The sequence below is a fragment of the Amblyomma maculatum genome, chromosome 3 (assembly GCF_055883805.1).
Source record: "Amblyomma maculatum isolate TAMU_Amacu chromosome 3, ASM5588380v1, whole genome shotgun sequence".
Classification (NCBI taxonomy): Eukaryota; Metazoa; Arthropoda; class Arachnida; order Ixodida; family Ixodidae; genus Amblyomma; species Amblyomma maculatum.
In genome coordinates, this window is record NC_139346.1 from 14889820 (window position 1) to 14911222 (window position 21403).

The 21403-nt window shown below is 43.0% G+C and overlaps 1 protein-coding gene and 1 long non-coding RNA gene across 2 annotated transcripts in view; one reads left to right on the plus strand and one right to left on the minus strand.

Annotated features, from left to right (window-relative positions):
- LOC146194263 (gonadotropin-releasing hormone receptor-like) overlaps positions 1-21403 on the plus strand; it is a 329819-nt gene that overhangs the window by 130020 nt on the left and 178396 nt on the right. The gene's annotated exons all lie outside the window — the stretch shown is intronic.
- LOC146194265 (uncharacterized) lies at positions 1222-5802 on the minus strand. Its single transcript, XR_014705852.1, has 3 exons — positions 5226-5802; positions 4062-4466; positions 1222-3359 (listed from the first exon to the last, which is right to left on the minus strand). It is a non-coding gene; the product is annotated as an uncharacterized LOC146194265 (long non-coding RNA).

Here is a 21403-nt window from a genome sequence, read left to right on the forward strand (position 1 = left end):
AGACGCTGCCCTAACAGCTATCAAAAGCTAGGAGAGTTGTCTCCCACAATTTTAGAGCACTCTACGCACAGCAGCTACAATTGAGGTTATGTGCGCCGCAAATGTGACCTAAAATCAGGTTGTGACAAAAGATGCCGTATTGGAAGGCTCACAGAATTTCGACCTCTCTAAAGGTCGCTCATTCACGGATCGTGCGTTTTATCTCGACGCAAGATTCACCAATCATGCATTTTATCTTGACGCGAAACTCGAGTCGCTCATTCACCAATATCAATCCAATATTCAATATCATTCCGTTTTTAGAAAACGCCTCACTAGCTGCCACGCTCACACATTCCAATTTTTGGAGCCGTCACCACATCCTTTCTTCGACACGGTTTCCTTACCCACTGCTGGCACAGGCTCGTCGCTCGGAACGTTGCCTGTAAACCTATTTACCAGCGGTATACAAAACGGACCGCAATAGCACTAAAAGAATAACTTGCGCTTAGCAGCGGCACAGGTTGGAACACATGCCTGCAACATCCCTGAATAGAAAACGGGGACGTATTGACGAACTTCAAAATATGCGGTTTTCGTTTTAGAGGGGCTTCGCGAAAAAATCTATACAATTGAAATATGCTTGTTAATCTATCCGTCTTCTGAAAAGTTGATTTGAATTTGTGACTAGTGTAAAAATACCAAATATACCGTTAATTTCTCAATCACCTTACTTTGAAAGCTTCCACGCTTCACCGTGATCGCGTGGACCATGCAGTGAAGTATTCTCAAAACGCGACGGGGCCGTTTCGTAAAGAGGGCCATTGCGACGGTGTGCCCAATAAAGCGCTTTACGAAAACCGATAATAACGTCGTTCTCAATACGCTTTCATTTAAAAAGCAGACAAAATCGCGCAAGTGCACGTCAGGTACAAATGGTTTCTGTCAATTTATTCAGGCCCCTTAAATAAATAATGCTTTCTTATAAAGCGCAGATTTTTCTGGATCCTTAAAGGCTGATATAGGTATATGGAAGTTCACTGCATTCTGCCACGATATGACAGCTCCCACTAGTTTTATGCAGGGCCTTATTGAAAAAAAAAATGTATGTCCAAAGCTGTGTAACATTTGTAATGTACTTTTAGTTTCGGTGTATGCCTATGCACAATATCAGTCATGTGCAAATGTTAGGCAAAAATGACAAAATTTTATTTCTATTAATTTTTATTATTTTTGCACCAGTTTGTAGAATATTTATTCTAATGCATTCTTCCCCACAAGTGTACTCGATTTGTATATCAAAATGTCAGTACTCCACACCCCACTTTCTGAAACATAAATGAACACAAATATGTTACAGTATTGTTGACAAATACAGCTGTTCATATGACTACAGCAGTTGCCACCATGACAGTAATGTGGTATACTTGTGCAACCACACCATTTGCTCTCACCGTTTTTTCCTGCAGACAAACAAAAACGACCAGGTACTTTTCTTCCAGTCATATAATTTTGGCCTGTTCTGGGTGTTGGATGTGCACAGGTTACGAGTGGTATTGCAACCATATACAGATATGCAAGATCAGTAGCCCTTTAGGTGATTTAATGCAAGCATGTGACCAGCACCAGCACGACATTGAGCAAAATCATTTGCATATACTATTCTCGCAGCATACAATTGAGGAAATGATGGCCCACATTGGCAAGAAATATTATCATACAAGCAAAACAACATATACTTGAGAAAAGTACAAAATGACAGTTGTAGATGCCTTACACACACCAGACATGCTGATATTTGTTCTGCTGGTCACGCTACATAGTGAGCAGCAGAGAATAAATAACAAACAACAGTTTGTAATGGTTACAGGTATTGGTCTCAAAGGGTGGAATTAATACTTTTGAAGCACTTGCAAGAGTATAATGCAGAAAAGCTTAGTTGACATAAAAACTGGACACAACAAAACATGCACATGATTTGAATCATGGTGGGTGAGGAGTGCTACAAAAGGCTATAAACATTCTAATACAAGGTTAACCAAAATGTTGTTGAATATTGTACCTGCAAATAATAAGACAGTTTTCTGTGGCCCTATATATACTCTTCAGTTGTCGGAACTGTAATTGCAATGTAAGCACTGCCAATAATACAGGTGTGATCACTGAAAGTTGATGGCAAAATTACTCGTTACACTTTGAGCAGGTAGTTCGCATTTTATTTTTATGCCCCATGGCTCGTCCGAGCATTGCTGCCATGGATGCCATCCGAGACAATTTATACAAAATCTGGGGCTGTGAACACCTACCACAATATGGTAGCCTGCGCTTCTACTTTTGCATACATTCACCAAGTCTCCCAGAGTTTACCATTGCACTCTGATGCCATGCAAGTATTTGACAAAATGGCAATCTCTGAGTGATGGAAAAACATATTGCATGCTTAACAATTTACTGCACAGACTGTAACAAAATATATATTGTAGGTATTAAAATAACAAATTCCCAGCTTAAAAACTTATGTGTAATCTGTTAAGTGCCATACTTTACCACACTGAACCTACTCTTGGTGTAACCGATGTTAAGGTTACGCTTGGTTTCATTTATTGGGCTTAACATCCCACAGTGACTCAAGCTATAAGAGATGCAGTAGTGGAGAGGTAGGAAAATTTCGACCACCTCGGATCTTTTAACAATCACTGACATTGCACAGCAGACGGGCGCCTATGTTTTTGTCTCCATCGAAATGTGGCCACCATAGCCAGGATTCAATCCTTCATCTTCGGGTGCAGTAGTTGAGCACCCTAACCACTGTAACTCCACTGCAGGTAGACATTAAGCTTAGTGCTCAAATATAATCTCCTGTTTACATGTCTCGAATTGGACGTTACAACCAAAATGAAGTAAAAAGATGTTTATGCTCCATATGTTATGCTCTATATGTACTGCAATGTTAAACAGCTCAACAGCAAATACTTCAATGCACACTCTTGCGTAGGCTTCAGGATGTCAATACAAGACTGACGAAGCACATAGTGAAATAAGCACATTTGCATAGTTATCCGGTCATGAGAAGTCACCCAGTGAAAACATTAAACTCAGTGACTAGCACAGGCATAATTCATTTCACATAACTGTACTTAAAGCAGGAGAAATCTTGCTGCACCATGCCTTTGCGCAGCATAAATCTATAACCCCAGTGAGGATAAGCATGTACAGACACTTCATCTTGCACTTCCATTTGCTTGCCTATGCTGCACGCATACTCCTGGGACACATTGTGGAGTTAGCACCTCGTCATGATGCTGGTCCACACATGGTCCAGTGACATGTGCTGCTGATCGTGGAGGGAATGGAAGCAGCGTTTCAGCTGCCCTATTGTCCTACAAAAAAAAAAAAAAAACCATCGTGAGTGGGCTATGCAATGCCACTATAAAGTTGGTGACGCGCGTAACGCAAGTTGCTGCAGTAAAAGTGAATGCATATGCAGAATAATAAAAATTTTCTCTCCATCATGATGCATTTCAAATAACGCCACATCTGCTCTGAGTAACCTGTGGTTTATGGAACTGACAGCTTCTTAATATGCTCTACATGGAATGTATGTTTTGAGCATTCGTTTTTCCAGCCTATCACACAACCTGTAAACGTGTCCGGTGAAATGTAATGCAGTAAATACCTTTGCATCATTAATGAATGGAAATATTTCGATACCTTCATTTAAGGAAATATATATCGTGCTCAAATGACAAAATAACGCTATGATTTTTGAACAAATCTAATTGCTAAGTAAATATTGATATGTGTCATTCAACAAATATAACTTGACTGACATCCAACCATAATTTGTTTGTTTGCTGAAAAGCTTCCCCCCCCCCCCCCACAGGCTTGGCCAAAGTTATTTGACTGCAGTGTTATTTAACTAGTAAACAAATGCGACATCAAAGTTAATTTCTTTCAGCATACATTGTTCGCTCAACAACACTTGCAACTGTACCAAGCTGTTCGAACAACACGGACATCCACAACCGGTCAGTGTCCAGGATACCATGCAATCCAATATTTAGAATGTGCTGCGCACCTACCTTTCAATCACTGCTCTGGTGGTGCCGTGAGCTGCACTGTATTGCTTTTTGCCACACATGTCCGCATTCTGGAGCCAAAGTCTGCATGGATAGCCACTGCAGCAGGATGCCGGTGTAAGTGCCCGGTTTGAAGAGCTGAGCGAGGGCGCTGTGTGTGAGCACTCGTGCGTCATATGTGCCACCGGGCCACTTTGCGACCACGTCGAGGATCTGGCACTTGCTGTCCACCGCAAGCTGCACGAAGATGGAGTGGTAGAAATGCCTATTTATATGTACGCTCCCTCGTACAGCTCATGGGCCTGGATCTTGACATGAGTGGCATCGATGGCGCCCACGATGCCAGGGACACATCCAGCAGCACAGAAGTCGCTCATGCAGCCCGGCAGCTCATCCTGGGATGGCCAGCTGTAAAGCAGGAAACCTGTATCATTTCTGGTGCGCATATTCATCAGTTACAGTTGCAGGTAATCATGTGGTGGCACAAAACCGAGATTGAATTCCACGCCGATGCTATTGCGCAGCAAGACTTGTCGTCCCTTACTCCATCGGTGACGTGCCGATGAGGCTCTGAAGAGGATGCAGTGCAGAGCACATGCCCTAAGTGTCCAAGGCCAGCTGCCGAGATGGATCTTCACCACATTTTATGGACATGCCCAGGAATGCAGCCGTCAAGAATAAGACGACTACAAGAAGTTGGATCGGCTGTCGGCTACACAGGAGGAACATTTACACTTGTGGCTAATGGACAAATTAAGAGCCGGAGCTTGCTCCGATTCCTTGAATAAAATAGACTGCATGATTCCCTTTAAGTTAAAAGACAGCCTCATTCTATGCCACATGGCAAGCCTTGAAAAAAAAAAAGCAGAAAAAAAAATCTTGTCGTAGACCCTGTATGATGCAAACCCCGTCAAGGTGCGCAATCGGTACCGTTGTGCTCGATCAAGGCAATAAACGCTTATGACCGTAATAGGTGAAAAAAATAAACGTTCCTGAAAATATTGCTTCGCTGTTGCTAACGTCCGCTATGGGCCCTGTATATCACAACAACCGCTAAATAAAGGTACACGATTTAAGCACTTTCTTCTATTTCTTCCTGCCTTGACTCTACTGGTCAAGAAACATCACAATAGGCAAAATGGGTGAAATGACAACGGCTCCTCTTACCGTGTCCAGGCTGCGGCGTTCCGTTTCAGTGCGACAACGACTCTTCTTACTGCTCGGCTTGCCGTCGACTCGTCCACGCCGACCGGTTCACTAGCCTTTATGAGAAAGCCACCGGTAGCAAAAACTTCAACGCCAGAAGCACCAGGCAGTATGAAGTTACCGCATGACTGCGATGAGTCGGGCTCGGTTAACGGATGCTGACCCTGCCGAAGCGAGATCGCAGCTGCAGCTCAAACTCGCAGGGATATTTCCTGTCCCTGAAAGCACGTTCACGACACAAGTGGAGATCTGCAACGGGCAGCACGCGATACTGACGCTCCGCAGGCATTCGACGAACGAGAAAACGTGAGCGAACGCACACCACGCCGATCAACACACAACGAGTGACCATCTATTTAGTTTTACGGCCTCCCAAAACATGACGACGGGATTTAGTGCAGTTTCAGTTATTTTGTTAAGCTGCCGAGAAGCGGCGCGCACATCCTTATTTGACAAAACAACGCAAGAAAGGCAAGGGTTTAAAACAAAAACAAAAACGCGTATATGAGCGTCAAGCCAAGCGATGATGATGATGATATAACGGTCGTGTCCTTTGCAACGGGTGGACGTCGGGCTAACCGAGTCCGACCAAAATGAAAAATTAAAGTACAACACTAGAAAAAAAAAAGTATGTGCTGTGCAAGCGGTGCTCCTGGCACCATCAGTCAACACCACGCACCACGGCCCACCACTCAGCCAGGCGGCGCTTGCAGGCTGCTACTGCTGCCGGTTTAACCTACTTCTTCTACTTCTAAGGCATTGCCAGCGCTACTTCTAAGGCATTGCCACCTCTCGGTGAAATATTGCGGCAAACGTCGTGACTGTCCAGCTCGTTCATAGGCTTTGTGCAGGCATCAAGTCTATCTCGGTTGGCTCTCTATGTCCCTATGGCCAGCGTTCTTAGCTTAGATTTCCCTACGGCTTAAGTCGCTTGCACAAAACTTTCAGTGCGCGTTTAAGACTGCGGTTAAGATGGAGCTTAAAGACAGCGTTCAGGCAGTCTTAACTGCGAACTTTATTAAGATTCAAAATGGCTGCAGTGCGGCTGCTACGGCTGGATACACATGATAGACCCTTTCGAGCGTGGAAAACGTGCAACTAAGTTTTTCTGTACCCCTTCGTGTTGATGCAGAGGTGACACGCGTCCTCTCGGAGTTGTTTAGTGACTGGGAACTTGTGTCGACGTTCTTCCGTTGCTCTTTGGTCTGCCATGCGAGTCGCGCTGGCTTCGTCGGCTTGAGGTGAGCTTGAACATTTTCGCCATTCTTTTGCGCGGGTGCTTTGCTATGATACGTCTCTCGTGTATTAAACGGTGAATGCAGTAAAAAAAAAATAATAATAGTACGCGAAACGTAGTGATGCTGTTCATCACCGTTTTGTTTGTGCTATGATACCGGGCGATGCAGAATAATTGATGGTGCGTTTCCGAACCCATTTCTTGGTTGCCGTATTTGTCGTCGTAGTTGTTGCGACGCACATATTTCTTTTTTTTTCGTTTTCCCTGTTGTGTGTACTGGCACCGTATATCCCACGGGGGCCTTTAGTGGTGTGACTATACGGCTAAACGCGGCACGAGCTGCCGGTTTCAAACCTCGCATGAGTCTCGCTTGCTAATCGCCTCTTTCTTTCCGCTCAGTGTGTAAAATGGGGCGTCCAGCTCAAATATGCGTTCGTACCGCTACATGTAGTTCCAAATCAAGAGCAATTGAAACATGTGTCACAAGTGAAACACGTACGTCTTCTTTCCAGCCGTCATTCTCCGGAGGATGGGCCTGGCGTGAATACATCAAAGCTTTGGGAGGCTTTCAACGTGTCGTGGGCGCCATCCATTGCACTCTCTTCAAGATCCTAGTGCTGGGCTGCATCTGAGAGCGTGCACAAACCAACTGATCGTCTTCGCATTAGTGCTTCAGTGATTTTGCGCTGTTCAAACAGCACTTGTTCTGCCATCTCAGGTAGCAGCTCGCAAGTAGCTCGTTGATGGTTGGATGTTTATATGTCCCCGCTGCTTTTGGTGTCAACGCTGCGTGCTTATTGTGTGGAGCCCTTCACAGCATCACCAGAAGTGAGACCAGCTGCAGATCGTTTTGATTGCTCATGTGTGCTTGGTGTAAGCACTATGTGTTCAGTGTGTGCAACTTGGATGTTCACAGTGCCGCTAGAGAAGTGAGACCCGTTGCACCTGTGCTGTTGGTGTCAGCCTTGTCAGCTTTGTGTGGTGCCGAAACAATCAGTGTCAACACATGTGAAGCTGCAGCTGCCAATGGACTTCTAACATATCTAGCAAACCTTAAAAGTTGCTGTATCAGGCTCCAGCATATTTAAGCACTCACTTTTGTGGAGGCAATTGGTGGAGTCCTGACCGGCCTGCTTTTAAAGTGTGATTCACAAGAATGCAGATGTTTGCAAAGTGTTTATGCAATTAAAAAGGCAATTGCATTCATTTATAGCAAAGTATCAATACACCGTTTAAAATGTATTACTGCATATGCAACTTTTGGAACGCTTTCATTATCCCACAGAGTTCACATACTCAGACTCCTGTATCCAATGTGAGCAATGTGTTTTGAATACTGATACTACCTGTTGCTGCAGGCAGGTACGTTATGTGTTTGCCAAGAATGTGAGAGATGTTTCCAACTCCCTTGTATATTCTGTCCCATGTCTCGAAGACCTTTTTCTCAGGCTGCATTACCACGATAAAAATGTGCTGTAGCAAAATCCAGCTCTGAACCAAGGCTTGTCCTTTATGCATTATTTATTTATGTATTATGTTGCTGTGAAAGCTACTGTGGCAATCAGCAAAAGACGCTAAAGACGCAGGCACAAAAGTTAAACTTATCCGTGACAAACTGAGAGTAAATGGTGTAGCCTATACCTGGAACATGGAAACTAACAGTCGTGTTAAGCTGAGCAGCACTTGCGGCAGCTCATGCGATAAAGACCATTGACAAATATTCAATAAGGAACTCAATCTGCTAAATGTTAATGCCCACAGTATTGTTAATAAGCCTGAACTATTCGAATTTTTGTCAGTGTTGCACGAACCGCACTTAATTGCTGGCACAGAGACTTAGTTGCACTACGACGTGCAGAACGCTGAAAACCGTCTCATCTTTATTTGCCGTTGGCTCAGGCTTTTTCAGATAGTAGCATCACAATATTTTACATGACAAACTACAATCCTTCAACATTCAACCCTTTAAGGCTCATGATCTTTTTAAATTGCTTAGTTTTTCTTTAGGTTATTGAGCAGGCTGAGTGCATGGAAACAATGTGCACAACAGGCTATTTTGCTAAGATTCTGCATCATGATATATTAATTGTATACATTTCCTTGTGGTTGTGCTATGCCGCACTTCACTTCCAAATGGTCATCATTGAAATATTCATGTGAATCACAAAAGGCCAAGAATTGAGTGTAATGATTGCAATATGCCAAGTTTGAAAGCATTTTGTTTCAACACATTCCTGCTTACAAAAATTTAAATATTTCAGCAGAGAAATAGCTCGATTATGGTACAGCAGAACAAAATTGCATACTGTTCTTCACGTCAGCTCTATAAGTGCAGTATCGTCACTTGTCTAGCATCTTAATCTTTGCTTTTGCTGTTAAGTGAAAGCCTCCTACAAAGCCTCCAGGCATGAGGTTTTCAGTGGTTTTCAGCCTCCAGGCAGAGGTTTTCAATACCTTTAATGATTACAGCAGACAAAGTAGGTCACGGTCACAACACCCAGCACCAGTAAATGGTTGTTGACATATTTATGCACTCTCCTTCGTACCTGATTTCATAAGGGACGTTAAATACCGTTAATGAAAGTATGTTCTTTGTCCTCGCTAATATCCGAACACTGTGATTCTTTAACTGCATGTGCACCAGCAGCTCATATTGACAATGGTTAACCTATTATTTGAAATTAGATGGGATGCTACAATTTTAATGGGGTGTTTGGCTGGGTTTAAATGAAACTTCAGGGGAAAAAAAAAAGGGGGGGGGGACATGCCCACCAATATGGTATACAGAGAAATACCGTAAAGCAGTCTTTTAGGCCCCCTTCTTTTTATTCTCTACAGTAATGATCTTGTTTCCATAGATTCATCTGCAAAACACATTTACGCTGATGATACAAGTCTGTTTTTCTCTGTCACTCGGGCATAGAGCTATCCAGTCGGGCTAACATAACCTTGGAAAAAAAACTGAACACTGAGCCTGTCAAAACAGTCTAAAACTCACTGACAATAAAACAAAAGCAGTTCTCTTCCATCCCACAAATAAAGCAATCGAGCTCTATCAATACACTCAGTGGCACTAAAACAGAAATTGCTCTCTGTGAAAACGTTAGGCGTGTACTTCTCAGGGCACATGACATGGGAAGTTCACGTAGAATATTTAGTCAACAAACTAGTCAACAAACTACCACACACAATAGGTTCTCTACGCAGACATTTCCCAGTATTTCCACTTACCATTAACATTATGCTTTATAATTCACTCTTTTCGTCAGTTCTGAACTACTCCTTGCTAGTATGGGCAACAACAACAGCAGAAAAACGTACAATAAGAAATATTGCTAAAGCTTCTTACCTCGAACATACAGGACCAATATTTAAGCAGCTAAAAATGGGTAAAGTAACAGCTTTGTATACCTACAGGCTTTTGTGATTATATAAACAAGACATCAATAAAAAGGACAACACACTAACACTCATAGCAGCGCTTCAAGACAACACACACATACGACACCTGTAACCCGGAGCATTGGCACGTTACAGCATGCCGGACGAACTATGTCAAGCAGATGCTTCGCTTCAGGCTTTCTACCATATTAAATCAATAATTCCCTTATAGTGGTCAAGATTTCTCTCTTCCTCCCATTAAATTAATCCGTAAAATGTTCTATGAATACATATTTTTAAATTAAGTGTTCTATTGTGCAGCATGTCTCTGTATTATTTTCATGTATTTTTCCTAATTTACCTTGTGCTTTTTTGTAATCTAATTATTTCTCCATTCATTATTTATTCATTGTGTAAGCGTGGCTTCTCTGCTGTTAAATGCCATCACATACAGGCGCAGCCGGGGCGTCAAGCTGCTCTTCGAAGCAAAAAATAAAGCATATTATAATATTATTATTATTAAATTGCTGTTTTGTATTTCACAATGTGATGCATAGTGCACTGAATTTTTCAAGAGGTACCTGTGTAACATTTAGAATATTACAATGCAATTTTTATTAAATACATTAAATATTAAATAAAATTACATAAACATGCAACATCCCTATTCAGTGGTCCTTGTTTGGAAATGCTGAGAGTTATTATTAAGACTGTTGGGAGGGGGGGGGGGTCACTGATTTCAGTCTACTGCATGTTTCCTTTTTTCAGCCGTTCTATGAACACCTTTGCCGATGTCATTGTGCAAGTGCATGCAAAATGTTTTCAGCCAGCAGCAAGAGACTCATGCTAGTTGGTCACTGTCTAATAAGGCCAGTGCCCAGCAAGCATTTGCATGCCTGTTGCTTATGAGTTTTTTGTTGTTGTTTTTTTCAAGAATAATTTTTCTCAGTAATTTCCTCTTGCAAAATAAACTGTTTCCTTCGTTAGTTGCCTTGTTTTCAGCCTCAATAATTTCTCATTACCAAGCCTTTGTGTTGTTCCTAGGCCCTAAATTACATTATTCACATCACAGCTTGCAGCTCGGCGGCCTATGGGTACTAATGTTGTCTCAGCACAACGCAGTGGCCCAGTTTATGGAACTTGACTGCTAGATTTGGAGAACCCTACTTCGATTCTGCCTTGGTGTCTGCGTTTTGATGGTGACTAAACACAAAGCTGGCCGTGCACTGGGCAATCTCAGTGTATGTTAAAAAAAGGCACAGTAAGCTTGTGCACATCCCGACTATGACATTGCTTAAAACTTGACATGCTAAATCCTGTAAACAAAAAAAATCATGTTCTCAAAACGTATGGGCAGAGGATGTACAGACAGCACTAAATGGGTGCTTGAATGAAGACATAGTCGATTTGTTAATTTTCAGTAGGTGAGCGGCGGACCGGTCACCGGGAAGTGTCTGTCATATGAGAACAGGTGAAAGGAAAAATGATAGTGGTATTATTAGAGGTTATGACTTGTGATGACCCACATGTGTACCGACGACCTGTAATTGCAATTGATTAGAAATGAATAAAATGACTTGTAATGACCAAATGTCTAGCAATGACTTGTTACGACTACAATTGATGCATGAGTGCTTGGTATTCCAGCCAAGCGGCAACAAGTCCTGTCATTGACACCGCTTAGTAAGAGTCGCTTAAGCACTTGATGTTTTATGTGCATGCGCTGTTATGTGTATGCACGTGTATGCCCTATTCACAAATGTGGAGCACCACCAAATCGTCAGACAGCTGTTCCGATTTTTGAAGACATGTGCCACGCAAAAAGTCCTGTCTGTCAAGCTTACTATATTTAATCAACATCAAGCAACACAGGTAATGAATATACCCCTTGTTAGCTATCAAACTAGACTGTTTTCTGCAGTGCAACACACCATACCGCAATCCCTATTATGTCAAAAGGTAAAAATACGGCCAGCAAAAACAAAGATAATAGCAAGGTTGAGTCTTTCCCAATCTTCATACAAAGAACATATCTGTACTAAAGCGGGGGGAAAAATGGTAGCACATCTGTGGCGCACATTGCAAAAATAAAGGAATAAAATAAAATGCTGCGATAGCAGCAACTAGTGAAAACGTGGTCTGTGCGTGTCTCTTCCCGATTTTTCCTCACATCCAACTTCATAAAACCTTTCTTGCCATTTGTGCGTTAATTGCAGCGCGAATGTTACTGCAATTCACGCCAATCGCAGCCCAAATGCTTTGTGAACACAAACACGACCCAAGGACGAAAGTTTGTGCTGATCAGCGGTCGTTTACAGTACGGAGACAGTAAAATGGAGGCATGTAGAGAGCACAGCATTGCATTAAAGCCACCGACGACCACAGACGTGAGACAGGCGTGATCACGGGCACAACTCATCACCTTGCCACGAGACGTATGCACACGGTGCACAGCACGCACACATAAGCGCGCACACACACATACGTCTAATAAAATTACACATCACAGCATGCGCGTTGGACGCGGAAGCTCTTCGGCCATCACCGGAGACGCACTTAGTCACAAGGACGATTTTATCGCACATTCTATTTTTTTCTTTATTTTCACTGAACGCTCACTGGTTAACGATGTGCTTGGCTGCCTTACTGCGCCGCGAAAGGGGCCCAAATGCTTCGTACGCTTGCAGCCGGATGCCGAAACGCAGAACCAGTGATTTGAACAGTTGCAGAGAAATAGACTGCTGGAGAACGAATGCTGACAGAGGAAAAAACGAACTAGTGAGCGCACAGGCCACACAGCAAAACACCCGACTGCAATCTTCGTTGCTCACTTCGGCTCGGCCCGTGTTCACCAGAGTGGCTTCCACGAACACCCTCAGCAACCACGTTAGTCATTTTACCTCATGACACAATCTCAAGTCGCAAAAAAGCAACGGCACGGATCTAGCACAACGCAAGAATGGCAATGTTTACATCTCAAAGCTGGGACGGGGCCAGCACGTCCCTGCTTTCCCCTGTTTCGCTACTTAGGTACCTGCCGTCCTTGTGTCTTAGCTAAGACGGCACTAGAGTCGTAATCTTGCAAGCGACTTATTCAAGACTGAAGCCCAGTCTTAGCTCCAGTCTTAAGCAGCCATGCTAACGGCCTATCCTTAAGACTGCAGTTAAGTCTGGACTTAGCTAAGACAGTCTTAAGATCGTTTGTGCAAGCGGGCCCTGGTTTTAACCACTCACCATGTGTACTCCACAACAATGGTCACTGATAAAATAAGTGATCATTTTGCCGTTCACGTTAATCTATCTTTCAAAGTCGAGAAATGCGACCGTGCAAAATATATATATAAATATGACGCCAATGCTGTTCGATTTCTCGGCCTTTTATCTCGATGGTTTCGAGGATCAATCTATCAACGACAACTGCGTAGCTTCGTGATAAACTGCTTGAGTGTCAAGGCGCATGTGTATCGGTGTTAGAAATAGCCCCTCGTCATCGTAACTCTTGGTTGACGACGATAATTAGGCGCAGTATACGCAAAACAGGAAACGCCTATACCGGCACGCAGACTCGGAGGAGGGTTGGGAGGCTTATCATGCGCAGTGTCTTCTCGTGTGAAAACAGCTAAAAGAAGCAAAAGATGCTCTCCTTAATACTGAAATTTCTTACATCGTGCGGAATGATCCCAAGAAATTTTGGAAGGTTGTAATACCCAGTTCTAACGCTCTCCTCGTTTGGATATAGATCGCATTCCAATCGACGAAACTCTTGGCGAGTCACTTCAGTATATATTTCAATACAGCTTTTACTGACGAAGACTCCTTTACCGACACGGGCATTTTGTAATCTGTTGGTTACATCATGAATGATGTCACTGTTTCTTGTCATAGGGTAGAGTATGCCACTGACCGTTTGCCTTCGAACTTTAGTCCCGGACCCGACAGAATTTCCGCAAAACTTTTAAAGCTAACCAAGCACATTTCCAGACCACTGCTGTGCAGGCTGTTCCAGCACTCCCTTCACACTGTCAAATTACCTAAGGATGGAAAAATTACTCATGTCATCCTTATCTTTAAGTCTGGCGACAAAAATTCAGTTCACAATTACAGGCCCATCTCGCTCACTTGCGTCTCATGTAAACTCCTTGAGCACATTAAAGCATCGCAAATCACCTTGGGAATTCTATCCTTTCTAATCAGCACGGGTTTCACCGTTGGGCGTTCCTGTGAACAGCAGCTGTTTGGTTTGGTCACTGATTTTCACCAATCTCTTCAGTTGACTCATATATCCCATCCATGCCATCTTTATTGATTTCGCTAAAGCCTTCGATGGCGTTTCTCACTTCCGCCTAATCTATAGGCTTAATGCAATGAATTTATTTCCTGGAGTCATTAACTGAATCAAGCATTTCTTATCTGAACGTTTTCAATCGGTTATCATTAACAAAATCGTCTCCGCTCCTGTCTCAGCGAAACCGGGTGTGCCTCAGGGCTCCGTCTTAGGACCGATTCTTTTCCTCATTTACACAAATAACTTAAACGCGATTTCTGACTGCTGTAAAACGTGGCAAATGAAAATAAACAATGACAAAACTAAAGCTCAGACCTTTACTAAAAGGCGATACGTTATACTTCATACCTATTTCATTAGAGCCGATGCCATTGACCATGCATCATTCGTGAAATACCTAGGAGTACATTTATCGTCTGACTTGGAATACTCACTTTGAGCATATTGTTAACAAGAGCGCTCAAACATTAGGTTCCCTGAAGCGCATCTTGTATCAAGCTAATGAACAAACTAAACTCTTAGCCTTTCCAACACTTGTCAGGTTTTAGCATGAATATGCATCCATCTTTGGCACCTTCAAGCTTACTTAGCAAACTCCAGAATAACGGACTGGGGGGCGAGTTGGTGCATGATGGAAGTGAACGGCGGCGCAACACAGAAACGGACACAGACAAGAAGAGGACACCAGTGCGCATGTGGCGTCCCCTTCTTGTCTGTGTCCGTTTCTGTGTTGCGCCGCCGTTCAATTCCATTAGCAAACTCCATTGAATCACTACAGAGTAAAGCAGCCATTTTTATTGCCCGCAATTTTTCCTGCCTAACTAGCGTAAACAGCCTCCAAAACAATTTCAGTTATTGGTCCTTGAAACTAGGCAACGAAATGCCCTCCTATCTTTCATGCACAAACTATATCGTGGCTCATATGACTTTCAAAAACGCTTCTTTGCCCTGCCCCCCGCATATTTTGTCGTTTAGACAATCCATTGAAAGTCAACCCCATAATGCGCGCACAAATCTGTTTAAATATTCAGTCCTGCTAATTGTCATATCAAAGTGGAACAGTTTGAGAGCAGATGTCGCTACCACACCTCACCACGCTTGATTCCTGAAGGCCTTGGAGGGATTAGAATTTTAAGCTGTGTTATTAGGCTCCTAAATAACACTTCGCGGTGCTCGTAACTACTTATCTCTTGTTCTTTTTCTGCTTGATGTGTAGGGCTGTATTTTTTAATTCACATTTTTATGTACTGCTTGGTATTATGCGTGCACATAGTTCGCTGCTTAAGAGTCTGTAACATTGCCTGAGGCCCCGCAGGGGGCATCTGTTAAAGCAAATGTTTGCGTGTACTGTGCGACACCACGGACCCCGAGCACCCACGCTTAGCCGTGCCTGGCATCGCCGTGTCTGGGAAAAAGGGGATACTGGTGGTTGAGCCGATGCCGAGTGTTTGGACCTTTAAGGCCCCTCGGCGGAGGCAACACACCACTTTGGCCCGCGCTTCCCACAGACAGCACCTCCGAGCTGACCCACCCGGGGAAAATCAGCAGTGGCCTTTGTGTCCTCTCCTCCATCTTCCACTTTTCTATCTCCTTTCTTACAACTGTCCTGTCTTCTCTTACCTTCTTCGTTTCTTCCTACTTCCAGGAGGCGAGGGTTAACCTTATGTGGCTAACCACCCTGAGTTACACCATATTTGGTTATAGCCGGGGTGTACGGCTGGCGTGAGCAGGACCTTACAAGCTCCTGTTCCGTCCTCTTGTTGGGCTCCATGGTGAGTGGCCGCAACACTGGCCGAACAGATAATATTTTTATGGCTTCTTCTCTACCTTCCAATGATCGCTCCCGAAAACGGGGGTGCACCGATGAAACAGCGAAGTTTTTCCCAAACAATGCCACCAACTTTCCACGTTTCCACGTTATCTATAGTGCAGACAACGAAAAATCAGCTAGACTGATTTCACCACTTCTGGTTACCAAGACACTAATCGAGACAACTGGCCAAGGGTACAAAGTGAAAAAGCTACCGAATGGCGACCTCTTTTGGAAGTTCTGTAAAATCATCAGTTCGAGAAACTCTCAAACGTGACATCCTTTGGAAACTGCCCTGTAACAATCTCCCAACACCGTTCATTGAACACAGTGCGTGGAGTCATTTCCGACTATGCCCTAAGGTACTTGAGCAAAGAAGAACTGCTGGAAGGACTCAAAGACCAGAATGTCACTCAGGTTTACAGAATAAAAATCAGACGAGATAGCTAAGGGACACCGACCAAGCACATAGTCCTTACCTTCTCGACACTGCCCGAAGATGTAGAGGTGGGCTACACAAAGATAAAACTAAAACCATACATACCAACCCCACGTCGCTGTTTTAAGTGTCAGAAGTATGGCCATGGCTCGCAGACCTGCCGAGGCCAACTCACCTGCGCAAAGTGTGCTTCACACGAGCATTCCGCAGAAAACTGTGAAGTTGAAACACCTCGTTGCATAAACTGTGAGGGCAGCCATGCAGCTTACGCTCGCACATGCCCCACCTGGAAACAAGAAAAGGATATTCTCACATTGAAAGCCCAAGAAAACGTACCTTACAGGGAAGCGCGAAAGAAGCTTACCTCTTCTCAGAATCCTTCATACTCTGCTGTGACGCAACAGGGGCCGCATCACAGCAGTCTTTGACACCTGCCCAGGCCACGCACGTTGAGCCCGGACAGGACCGTCCAACCCCTAAGGTGGATGGAGCTAGTGCTACTCCACCACCCCCAAAGCAGGCTGCGCGGACCTCTAGGTCAGCTGGCCCCAAGGTCTCTCCAATCACGGTGAGGCCTACGACGAATGTGTTTGTGCGTTCAGCACAATCGTCCAGCACGTCCGAGGACGCAATGGACAGAACGAACAATGGTCATCCGGGGCCGTCAACATCAGACAGGCGTCGCAGCTCCTCGGAGCAAAGTAGAAAGGAAAAGGCCCGAATCACCGGGCCAGAAAAAACCTATTCTCGTTACATTCTTCTAAAGATGGCGTTCCTTGTCCAATGGAACTGTAGAGGACTTCTAAGAAACTACAGCGATATAAAAGATATTCTCGCTTCACTCTCCCCTGTAGCACTGTGTCTTCAGGAAATCAATCTCGGTTCAAAATATTCAAAGATACTGAAAAAATATAAAATTTTTCGCCGGGACCGAGAGCAAAGCCAGCAGGCTCTCAGGTGGTGTTGCCATCATTGTAAAAAAATAACATTCCAGCAAACGAACATAAACTTAACACTCGTTTTGAAGCGGTGGCAGCCACCTTACTTACTTTCAAAACAATAACGGTATGCTGTGTTTATATTGAGCCACACCGGACTGTAACTCTTCATGACCTTGAAGATCTCCTTAATCAACTACCGGAGCCATACGTGTTAGTTGGAGATTTTAACGCGCATTCCCCCTTTTCGGGAAGTTAGAAAAATGATCCACGAGGACAGATTATAGAAGATTTTCTTTTATCTAACAATTTCTTTTTATTAAACACCGGCAAACCGACCTACTGTTTACCGAGCACAGGAAAAATGAATGTTTTAGATCTATCTTTTTCTTCACCCTCAGTTTTTAACGATTTTATATGGGGTATTTTAGATAATCCTTATGAGAGTGACCATCTACCATTAGTAATTAACCTATCATCATCACCTGCAGTCATGCCATTAAAACCACAGCGCTGGCTATATCTAGCTGATTGGGCAATGTTGAGAGAAAAAGCTAGGCTACATGAAGCATTTTCCGAACATCTGTCAATTGATGAATTAAATGAAAAGTTTACAGATTGTATACTTACCGCCGCAGAATTTGCAATCCCACAGTCCTCGGGATTAGTACATCAAGGCCATAAGTTCTGGTATTCTCCAGATTGTAGGAAAGCAAAAAACAACAAAATAAAGCCTGGGCAGTGTTCTGCAGATACCCAACCTATGAAAACTTAGGCAATTTTAAAAAAGCAAGAGCGAAAGCACGCTACATCCGACGAAATGCTGAAAAGGACTCGTGGCAAAGATATGTTACCTCCATAAACAGTTCAACTACATAAAAACAAATGTGGGAGCAGGTTCAGAAACTAAATGGCAAATTTTCACCTTTTACAATCCCCCTCCTAACAAAACCTGGTATTCAAACCACTCTAATGAAACAAGCAAATATATTAGGGGAACACTTTGCTACAGTCTCTATTTCACCCCACTATACACAGCCTTTCTTAAAATATAAAAGTATGGCCGAGAAATATAAACTCCCAACAAGTGGTGGCCCAAACGAACCTTATAACAGAAAATTTACAGGCCATGAAAAAAATACAGCACTCTGTGCTAGAAAAAAAAAAAAAAAACAGCCCCAGGACCTGACAAAATACATTATGAAATGTTGGCGCACCTTTCTTATTCCGCAGTAGAAGCCGTTTGAAATTTTTTAACAAAATATTCACACTAGGAAAGATACCCGATGCTTGGAAGAGAGCCGTTATAGTTCCATTCCTTAAACGCGGAAAGCCGCCTACCTCCCCTTCTAGCTACAGGCCCATAGCCCTTACGAGCTGTGTTGCTAAATCTTTTGAGAGTATATTAAACATTAGGTTAACTTTTATTCTGGAATCACGTAAACTTCCCGACATTAATCAGTGTGGGTTTAAAAAAGCCTGCTCAACAACAGATCATCTCGTTAGGATTGAAAATACAATTCGAGAAGTATTACCTCGCCGTTTTTTTTCAACATAGAGAAGGCATATGATACAACTTGGAGGTTTGGTATTCTGCGTGACCTAGCAGATTTAGGCATCCGCGTTTAAATGTTGAACGGTCTAAACGATTTCCTTGCAAACCGCTCGTTCAATGTACGCCTGGACTCAACCCTCTCGAGGACTTTTGCTCAAGAGAATGGTGTGCCTCAAGGATGCATTTTAAGCGCTACTCTGTTTGTATTAAAATAAATTCATTGTCCAGAATAATCCCGAAATCTATTATGCATTCACTCTACATTGCCGATCTCCAAATTGCATGCACATCATCAAACGTATCAACGTGTGAGCGGCAGATACAGTTAACAATAAATAGGTTAGTTACATGGGCGGACAAAAATGGTTTCACGTTTTCCCCACAGAAATCAGTGGTTGTCCTCTTCTCACTCAGATGAGGCTTAGGTACCGAGCCTTACCTGCACTTAAAAGAAACTGTGCTACCCGTCAAAAGCGAGCACAAATGTCTTGGTATTACTTTGATAAAAAGCTAACATTTCTACCTCAGATAAACATTCTCAAAGAGAAAGCAGCACACTCATTAAACATACTTAAGATACTCTCAAGAAAAGACTGGGGTTCTGACACAGCTTGTCTTTTAAATGTCTATCGGTCTGTAACCCGCTCTATGTTAGATTATGGATGTATAGTGTATGGGTCAGCAAGACCTTCTTATCTGAAACGGCTGAACCTAGTACACAACTTAGGTTTACATATAGAACATCTCCTGTAAATAGTATTTATAATGAAACAAATGAACCACCCCTCACAGACAGAAGAACAATGCTTACATGCGCATATGTACTCAAAATAAGGCCTCTGCCGAAACATGTCTGTTACTCCATAGTTACCCAGTGCCCATCTAGAACACTCTTTGAAAACAAACCTCAGACAATCAAACCAATAATTCTTCGTTTTGAACAGATATGCCAAGAATTAGACATACTTCACTCTCTTCCAAATATTGCCCGAAAATTCAGTCCACTGCCACCCTGGTACCATTTCCCTGCTGCACACGACATTACACTAACACATTTCCGTAAGAAACAAACACCACATGAACACATACTACAGGAGTTCTTGTCACTAAATGAAAAATACAGATTACACAGAGTTCTACACAGATGGGTCTAAAACAGAGTTATATGTTGGAAGTGCTGTTATATGTTGGAAGGAAAATGGGAAAAAATAGTACAGTTACCGGAGTACTCAACAATTTTCACTTCCGAATGTCACGCTATTTCTTTAGCAGTAGAAAAAATATTAAATACCGGTATTGAAAATAGAATCATTTATACCGGTTCACTCAGCGTTATAACAGCATTAAATCATAGTAATGGTACAGAACCTCTAACCGGAGACATCATACATAATATAATAGCTGCAAAAGCACATGGGCATACAATTAAAATCTGTTGGGTACCAAGCCACGTTGGAATCAGCGGCAATGAAAGAGCTGATGCATGTGCCGCAGCAGCCCGTCATACTAAAATACAGCCAGTCAACATAACACATAAAGATGTTCTAAGACTTGTAAAGACAAAATTGAGAGCAAAATGGCAGACATCATGGAACATTGAAATAAATAATAAGTTACACCTTGTCAAACCGATCATTGATGAATGGAAATCATGCAGTCATCAAAAACGTTTCATCGAAGTCATTTTATGTCGTCTTCGCATCGAACACACTCATCTGACACATAGCTTCATTCTAAAGAAAGAAGACAGACCTCTATGTCAAAGATGCGGAGGTGAACTAACAATAAATCACATCCTACTTTCATGCACTAAACTAGAGAACTTAAGGCAATAATATTTTACACATTTTTACACAGAACAGATTCCTCTCCATTCCAGCCTGCTGTTGGGAGAAGATGCACTGGTTGAAGTGAAAAATGTTCACCATTTCCTAAAGGATGCAAACCTTCTGAACAAACTTAAAAAAAAGATTAGTCCTCATTTACCAAATAAACATAAACCTTGTTCCTGGCGCATGATAGCCTGGGTTGCTTATGCGCCAACAAACCCATCACAATACAATACAATACATTGCTTAAGGTCACATAACTACTGTATAATGATATCATTATCATCCTCATCATCAGCCTGACTATACCCACTGCAGGGCGAAGGCCTCTTCCATATTTCTCCAATTAACCCGGTCCTGTGCTAGCTGCATCCACTTGACCCCTGCGAACTTCTTAACCTCATCCGCCCACCTAACCTTCTGCCGCCCCCTGCTGTATTCTACTGTATAGGAATATGGCAACCTGAAAGTTTTTTTCCTCTCTGATCCTGTAGTGCGATGTTTACTTATGTGCCTGTTACAACCATTTTTTTTTTCACTTGACTCCCCTCCCACATGTAATACCTGAAAGAGAGAAATAAATGGCCGCAACATGTGGGGCGGTGGTGGCGTTTTCCTCGCCTGTAACGTGTTTGCGCGAGGCTGAACAACGCTAGAAAGGAGCT